This window comes from Vespa mandarinia, chromosome 14 (genome assembly GCF_050613455.1).
Source record: "Vespa mandarinia isolate Hongniang chromosome 14, ASM5061345v1, whole genome shotgun sequence".
NCBI classification, from domain to species: Eukaryota; Metazoa; Arthropoda; class Insecta; order Hymenoptera; family Vespidae; genus Vespa; species Vespa mandarinia.
In genome coordinates this window covers 4,733,867-4,742,469 of record NC_140823.1, presented here as the reverse complement: position 1 = coordinate 4,742,469, position 8,603 = coordinate 4,733,867, and positions in this window count along the sequence as shown.

The window sequence follows — 8,603 nt, the reverse complement described above, 5'->3', positions numbered from 1 at the left end:
AAAAAATCAAATTTATAAAAATTTGCTGAAACTTTGCAAATATCCGGAGACGCCACATTTCACTTCTGATTGGAAATTATATCCTGCGTCTTATTCGATCCTACCTACTTAAAATTAAATAAACATTCACGCAGAAAGAGGTATGCTACCTGCCTGCCTATAACCTATATTTAAAAAATAGCAAAACATTCATTCCAACACATACACTCCACGATTCTCTCACATACCGCCAGGGTGCAAAAGCCTACACTAGAGAGTATGCCCCGGGGCACCTCCGACACCCTAGCTCAAACGCGTATATTATTAACTAATTAGGGGTACGTACCAATTGCTGTAATCGACTGTCAAGGCTAATGATTATTGCGTAAATGACTAAAGCAAAAATTACTAGTATATACTAGTATATATACATACTAGTCATATACGAGTATTTCAAAGTTTCCAAACAAAATGTTGGCTACTCTACTATATGCAAAACGACATTAATAATAATATATATTAGATATGTAGGAACAAAATTTATTTAAATATTATCGCGAACCAACATACGATTCACCACCTAGCACGCACACACAGATGAACTGTACATCGGGCACAATCACTAACGCAATGACAGTCGCCAAATATGGGAGCTTAAGACTAAACCCATATTAACTGTTTCTCATCTATACGTGTAACACCTGGGCATACGCATAGATGAGGACACAGAAAAAATGGGGGGGAGAAACGGGAATTAGTATATTAGAAGCTGAAAATCCTGATCTAAAAATTGATTAACTTATTATCTAGGGCCTACGGTCTATGACTCTATAAGTCTCTTTGTTTTCTTAGCAATTATTTTACTCGACTTTTTTTGTTTATTCTTTCAAAAACAACAACTCTATTGAGACTTTGTATTTATAAAGAAAACTGATTGAATATTTATAAAATTTTTCATGCAATAGTAATCAAACAATCCTCGGACGATTCCTTCCAACAAGCGGCTATTCTAATAAAAAAACAAGATCATGATTTACCGCTTGCTTTTCAAAATCTATCCGTCGCGTTTGTCTTCTTGCTTATTTTTTGATAAATCCATAACGATATATCGAAATAGATCGCAATTGAATAAACTATGTACGAAACGATGCATGTAAACGACATCGTATGTTTTTTTTTTCTGAAAGAAATCGGATAAATGAATGCCCGATTTCATCACTAATATCGCGAACAAATACGTACGAAAGAAGTGCTAATTAATTGCACTAGTAATTAAATGATTTGAACCGATGATACAAGAAGACCCTATCCTGAACTAATAAAAATAAGCATGCACAATAAATAAACAATGGAAAATATATACCACTCGCGAGTAAATCCAAAAGAGGAATTACTCACGGTCATGCTCGTCAATAATTTAATTTAAAAAATTACAACCAGTAACCCGTGCCGATTCGGACCTTTCGTCCTCGACATGATTGAGTACTGGAGGGACTTAAAATTTTCACTCACTACTTAAGAAGTTCTCTGATGGCTCCAAAACACTCCTCCGCGAATTAGGTCGAAATTGAGGGTGGATGATTCGTAGATGGTTGAAAATGAGGTAGGTCGACATCGAAGTTGGTTGAGATCCTCTTCAATGATGCACTGACTCGAATACTCGATAATTATTTATTAACGAACGGTCACTGAATTTACTCTGCGATACTCTAAAATCTTTTATAAATACAGCCTGTGCGACTGTTAAAAAAGCAATAAACTTTGCGAACAAACACTGACTCTATTAATGACTGCCTTGCACGCAGTCGATTCAAATATACATGTTTCTAAAAGTCACTTTAAAAATCGCGTAACACGGTAAAATTTTTATCAATGAACAAACACTGACTCGACTCACGCAATTCTTCTTTTATTTGATCGATACAACACTCGATTAGTACATTGCTTCGCGCACGAATGCAATGATTATCTGAAAGAGAAAAGAGAAACGAGATTATCAGTAACAATATTATAATTAATAAAATGATTAACATTATCGAGGAAACGTTTAAAAAGAAATTTACTCACCAAAGTCTTCGTTGCTCCTTGCACGATGAGCATCCTGCCCCTGGATAATGTACCGGCACAAACACTGACTCTACTTCGCGAATTTATTTAATGACTCTTTTATATTAATTAATAAAAATATTACGAGCAAAGATTGACTATACTTCGCGCACTATTGTAACGACGATCTGTAAAAGAAAAGAAAAACAAAATTATAAGTATTATTGTTGTTGAAACTAAAAAATTGTTGAAATTATTGAAGAAACATTTGTAAAAAAGAAATATACTTACTGATGCGTTTGATGGCCCTTGCATGATGAGCATCCTGCCCCAGGATCATGAAGAATGATGCATTAATACGAGGATGATTGTAAATCTGTGTCTGTAAAAAAAAAAGGAAAACAAAATTATTAGTTTCTTTGTTATGGTAATTACTTGTTAAAATCATTAAAGAAAGATTTAAGAAAGAAATTTATTTACTGGACTATTTGTTGAACCTTATACGATGATATTAACACACATATAAAAAGTAACAAAAGAAAACGATATCCTATGTATTCCGTTTCGTCCGATTCCTAGAATATAATGTATTATATCTACAATAAAGAGCCTATATATATATATATATATATATATATATATATATATATATATATATATGTATATGCGATGCGATATGTGGCTCTGTTATATGATATGCATGAAATCTGTATCTATGAAAAGTGTATTCATAAAAATTTATGTATATATACATATATATATATGTAGGTATGACGAGTGTTGGTTGGACATGTGTCTACGTATATGTGCGTATATGTGTGTACGGCGTATATGTGTAAACCTATGTATATGTCATATGTACGGAAATCGAATATAACACGAAATACGATCGCTAATGATTAATAACCGACAAATAATCACACTGATCACTATTAAAACACACGAGAAGTAGAAATATCGTGGAAATAATACCGAAAATTGGGAAAAAATGTACCTCCGAAGGAACGCCGAGACGCCGATTTTATTTTTCCGGATATTTCTTAAACGTGATAATGCCCCGACTTGAAAATACTCACGCGTGGAAAGGGCGTGTTCGGCTATCGATTGATATATTGGAAGATATTGTACGTTCGAAAAGAATATATTAATTACCTGTAATTATGAGGACGACGCAGTTTCTTTGCAACCAGGTACGCACGAATCCAAAATGGCGCTAATGAGCCGGTAGGGAATCACACATGCCTTCTATTTCGCGCATGCGCATAATGCCACGAGTTCCATGGCCGTCCCAAAAATATATGATTTATCGATCTATTATTGGAAAATATCGAAATGTTAAAAATTCGTCAAAAAGCTCTAAAAACTAGCCGAATCGGGTAGTTCTTCACCCCAAACCACAAAATCAATTGTTCAAAATAACCTATCTATTAATATAAGGCCAATAACGAGAGTTACAAATGAAGATGAAAAATACGCAGTATGAGGGATCATTTTTTTAATCGCAAATATTTTTTAAACGCTACAATGCCTCGACTTGCGAACATTCACGCATGGAAAGCGTATGTTTGGCTATCAATTGATATATTGGAAGATGATGTACGTTCGATAAAAATATGCTACTTACTTGTAATTAAGAGGACGATATCTATCGCGTGCTGTCTTGACAATGTTAACAAATCGATCACTAATTTGAATCGCAAGATTCCGATTGGTAGCTCACATTCATAAAGCGCCAATTTTAATATAAGCGATTGATTGAATAATCAACGAATATAAAAAAATAAAATAACTATAAATCTTTTTATAAATAATACGTGAGTATTACGTGTAAAAATATCAACGAGTGTAACAAGATATTTCAAGTCGGAAGTAGTAAGTAATCTTCGGGCGATCCTTAGAAACAAAAGAGAATGTGCGAAAGTGGAATTTCGCGCGTAAACGATAAAATTCAAATTACCTTTGTTCGAAGCGTGAGAAATTTTAAGATTATAATCGATTAAGATTATTATAATCCAATTAACTATAAATATAATAGACCAATAAATTATTTTTCTTCGCAAATTTATATCCTGAGAATCTAATTACAGTATTTACGATCTATAGACTTTATATTTAAATGAAACTATTAGGAAATTATATGTTTCATGATAGAAACAGTTTTTATTTCACATTATTATTTTTCTTTTTTTTTCTTTACTTAACCATATTAAACGTATATAATCAACGTATTTGTTAATAATCTCGATTAATTAATTAATATTTTCTTGATTTTCTTGGCTCATTCTGTGCTTTTTATATATTTCTTTTTCAACGAAAGAATCGAGAATAGAAGGACGATCAGAAAGAAACGTAAGATTTTCTTTTTCCCACGTAGATTAGACAAATGTTATGGTGTCTGAAATAATGTTTTTCCGTTTTCATGATTATCACGGTGGGGGTGAGGGAGAAATCGTTGAAAATGTCACAACCGTGACAGACCATGGATGGATGTTACTGGACCGGGTCAAGTGGCTTTAGAGAAAGCCAGCTACCTCCGCCTTTTCCTTATGGAGTCACGAAACTGCTTACAGTAGCTGTGATAAACTATTGCTGGCCTTCGTCGTCGGTGTCATGGCCAATTGAAGTCGTCGATGCGAAAAGAAGAGGAAACGTTGGTTTGTCGAAAATTTTTACACATACTTAAACGATCTAAAAAATTCGATTTAAGGACAAAAAAAATAACCATCAAAAAATGCATTGAGAATGTCAGGGTCGCTAATATTTCGTCACACAGTTCTACATGCAACGACGCAAGCACATGGTAGCACTGGAGGTGACAGAATCGATTAAGGGATTTTATACGGATGACTGCTAGAGCTAGGGTTGCGAACTAAACTTGATAATCGCTATGATGACGCTAATACACATTTCCGTACACCTAGATGAATGATCAAAGGAACGAACGAGTTTCTTTTTTCTTTTTTTTTCCATATTTCTAAACATACCAATTATTTTTAAGTTAAATTAGAAAGTTTTTCTAGCTCGGTTTTTTATCCACACGTTTTCTTTCTAAATCGGACATGCCGAACGTTAATGAAACTTAACGATATTTCTACGTGCTTTCGATGGGAAAAAAAAAGAAAAAAAAAATTTCACTCTCCAAGACAATACGATTTTTATTACAAATTTGAGATCTATCGATAGAAAAGAAAAGAATATAATAAGCTTATGGGATTCTCACGAATGGCTCGTGCAACGGTAAAGAAAAATGACGGGCGTGACTCGAAGGAGCCACGGATAATTCTGACCCAGTTTGCATCTGATATCCTGGGTCATGACCATCGATTGTTGTCTCCTTAGTTGTTTCTTCGTACGTTCCTTCTTATGAGGTCACGACCCAAATGCATCAAATGTTTCCCTAGGATTAGGCGATTTAACGATCATCCAACGATTTATGGCTACGTCATGTGACATTTATCCCTATTAGGTATTCCCCTCTGAAGATTTCTGTACGTGTTTCTCGTCTGGGTCACCGACATAGGAATCTATGGAAGGATCGATGTTACGCGAACTGCATTCAAACTTGCAATAGAAAACAAACGTGTTCTATTCGATTAGAAATAAAATATTGTTTGTATACGAACAGATATATATTTCCTTATTTGTCGCAATTAAAAAACTATCATACGAATTTGATATAAAGAATTTGTTTCTTAGATCAATGAAATAATAAATTCAACTTATTCATATTACTTTTGTCAAAGCGAAAATAGGCAGATATTTAATCGATTAGATTTTTATTATTTTCAGGCCTTTAATAAAAATCGATCTTTTACGAAGATAGATTTAGTAAGTTCTGACCGCGATACCTGAACTGAAATTTAAATTAAAAAAGTAAATTTCCGTCTGGTCAAAGGAGAACGAAATGTAAACAATTGAATTAACATCGTCTATGACATCATTACGTACGTACGAATTTAGAAAGTTCCATCGTCATGGTTCGTACTCTTGTCACGACGTAAGAATCGCGGAATCTATAAAAGAAAGCAATATATCCACTTGCCGAAGTGGCGAACGTATAAAAATTCGTTCGAGCCGGCACAGGTTCTGTCCCACTTACAAGAAGTCACGATCAAGGTCATCGGCACTTGTACTTGCCAGGCACCGACCGTGAGGAATCGCCTTCGCCTGTTCTTCTCGTGTTTATAATCGCAAGGAAAGAAGAACTTATCTCAACGATTTGTAGGAGCGAAAGTAATAATAATGATAATCGTTATCGGAAATGTTCAATCGATATTATCATCATCATAGTTTGTTAATTAATTCTAAGTTTACAATGTTCTTATATCTATCTGAATATTATACAATATAAGTAGATTGATATGGAAGCAATCAAAGATATCATTTGAAATGTTTCGATTATTAATCTCTTAGCTCGGTATGATATATTTCAGATAGTTTCCTATCTATCGAGTTGCTCTATCGTACTAATTGCATGTACCTGTGCAAGTAGTACCTCATTAAGTTTACACGTAACGTTAAATCATTCTATCGAGAAACTGGGAAGTTATCGGTCGACGATACGAAGAATCACAGTACGAGTTTTCGGAACGTCGTTCATGCGATTCAATCGCTATGGGACTTCTCGTTAGTAGGTCAGTTTCTCCAGTCTTTAAATTTCAAGATCGTTTCGAGATTTGTTTCGAGATTGACATTTTTATTCACTTTCATTGGGATTTAATCTTATAACGACATTTTTGGAATTCTCGATAAAATTGAAATTTAAAAAAGGATGTCGATCGTACGTAACTTCCTCTACTCTGTATAATTTCTTGAAACATATATTTCTAAGAAAATATACTATATTAAATTTATAACATATTTTATAAGAGATCATCCGGAAGATAAGAATTATATCAAAAAATTACCATTCTAATTTAATACGTGCTCGTAATCTTAACGAAATTCTTTGAAAAATATCTTTATGAAGAAAAATAATAAATGCCTAGTTGACGTCTAACATTTTTACTCCTTTTTATTATTACCTTTCAAGTTATATTTTATAACAAATGACACATTACACATATAATATACCGTATGACCTAAATAATACCATTAGCGCTACGGAAATGAAAACGGAAATTTTGACACCGTACAACAAGATCCAAGTTATGAGATCATAACCAGAAATTGGACTCATTTGTTTTTACATTGTTTTATGAGAAAAGCTCTAGGTTTAAGATCATTATCCAAAGGAATTCTTGTTGGCCAAAAGTCATAAGGTGAAGATAAAGTACCGTAAAAGACGGGCATCTTTTGTCTGACCTACTTCAAGAACAGCACAGCCTCCGGGCTTTCGTACCTTTGGGACGATCAGGTGACAAGGGGTAAGCAAGTAACTAAAAGATAAACGGTAAAGATAACAAATACATTGGAGATAGGGTGCACGTTAAACTCGATCGCACGTGAGATTATAAAATCAACGAGTGTTCCGGATAAGCAACGATGTATAAATAAAAGCTGTGAAACATAACAGGACGATAAAATATCAACGATGAAACGAATGAGAGAAAGTGTCGATAAGGCGACATCGGGTATTCGTGATCTCGAATAAAACTCGAAGCGTGATCAATTGATTTGACATAAGTTTCTAGAGCGAAGCATTTATCATAATTTAAAAGAAAGTTTTATTTCCTATTACGGCTATAATCATTTTCGCGATCATAAGTTCTTTATTTACGAAACTATCCTTGTGTCCATATTTTTTAACAAAGAGTAAACGTTGAATTAGATAGTAAATACAATAAACATATTATTCCTTATTTTTTCATTTACAACAAAATATTTATAATATCAATTCAGTGTACACGTTCGGTATTAATTTATTTCTCGAATAATGTGAATGAGATTAATTTGAAAGGATAAACGAACAGAAAGAGATACGACGATTATCTCGAGACCGTTATCAGGATTGCATCGGGAATCTACATTTAAATAAACTACGTGCAGATTTCTCTCCTTCTTTCTGATGATACTTGCTTTCCGGAAATCGTCATTTTCTCATCGAGTAGAGAGAATTATAGAGTACTTTTCGAATTATGTTTATTCGATAGAAAGATAAATTCTGCCGATAAATTATAAACTATAAATTAGAAAAAAATTAAATGGAGAAAAATAAAGAGACATCTTTCTTTAGCTTCGATGAAAAACGAGAATGTCCTTGCGTTCTGCAAGCAATTTAGAGAAAGAAAAAAGGAAGGAATTGACGTAAATAAAAAGAAAATTGCAACGTGCTCGTTATCGATCGTCTTCTTCCAGGGCGTGGATAAAATATAGATTTTTTAAAGGTTCGTTTTGACCTTTTCTATGACTAAAGGGAATAGCTCCTATAAAAACTCCATGCATACATATATATATATATGCATACGTATATATATATATGCATACATATATGTTGTTTATAGGAAATATAAATTATAAAATTCCAAAAGTACATTTAAGAGTCTTACGAATTTTATATATCTGCATATGATCTGCAGATCATAAATAACATTTTTCAGAAATAAAGCATTATATGGAAAAACTTGAACTTATTTTTA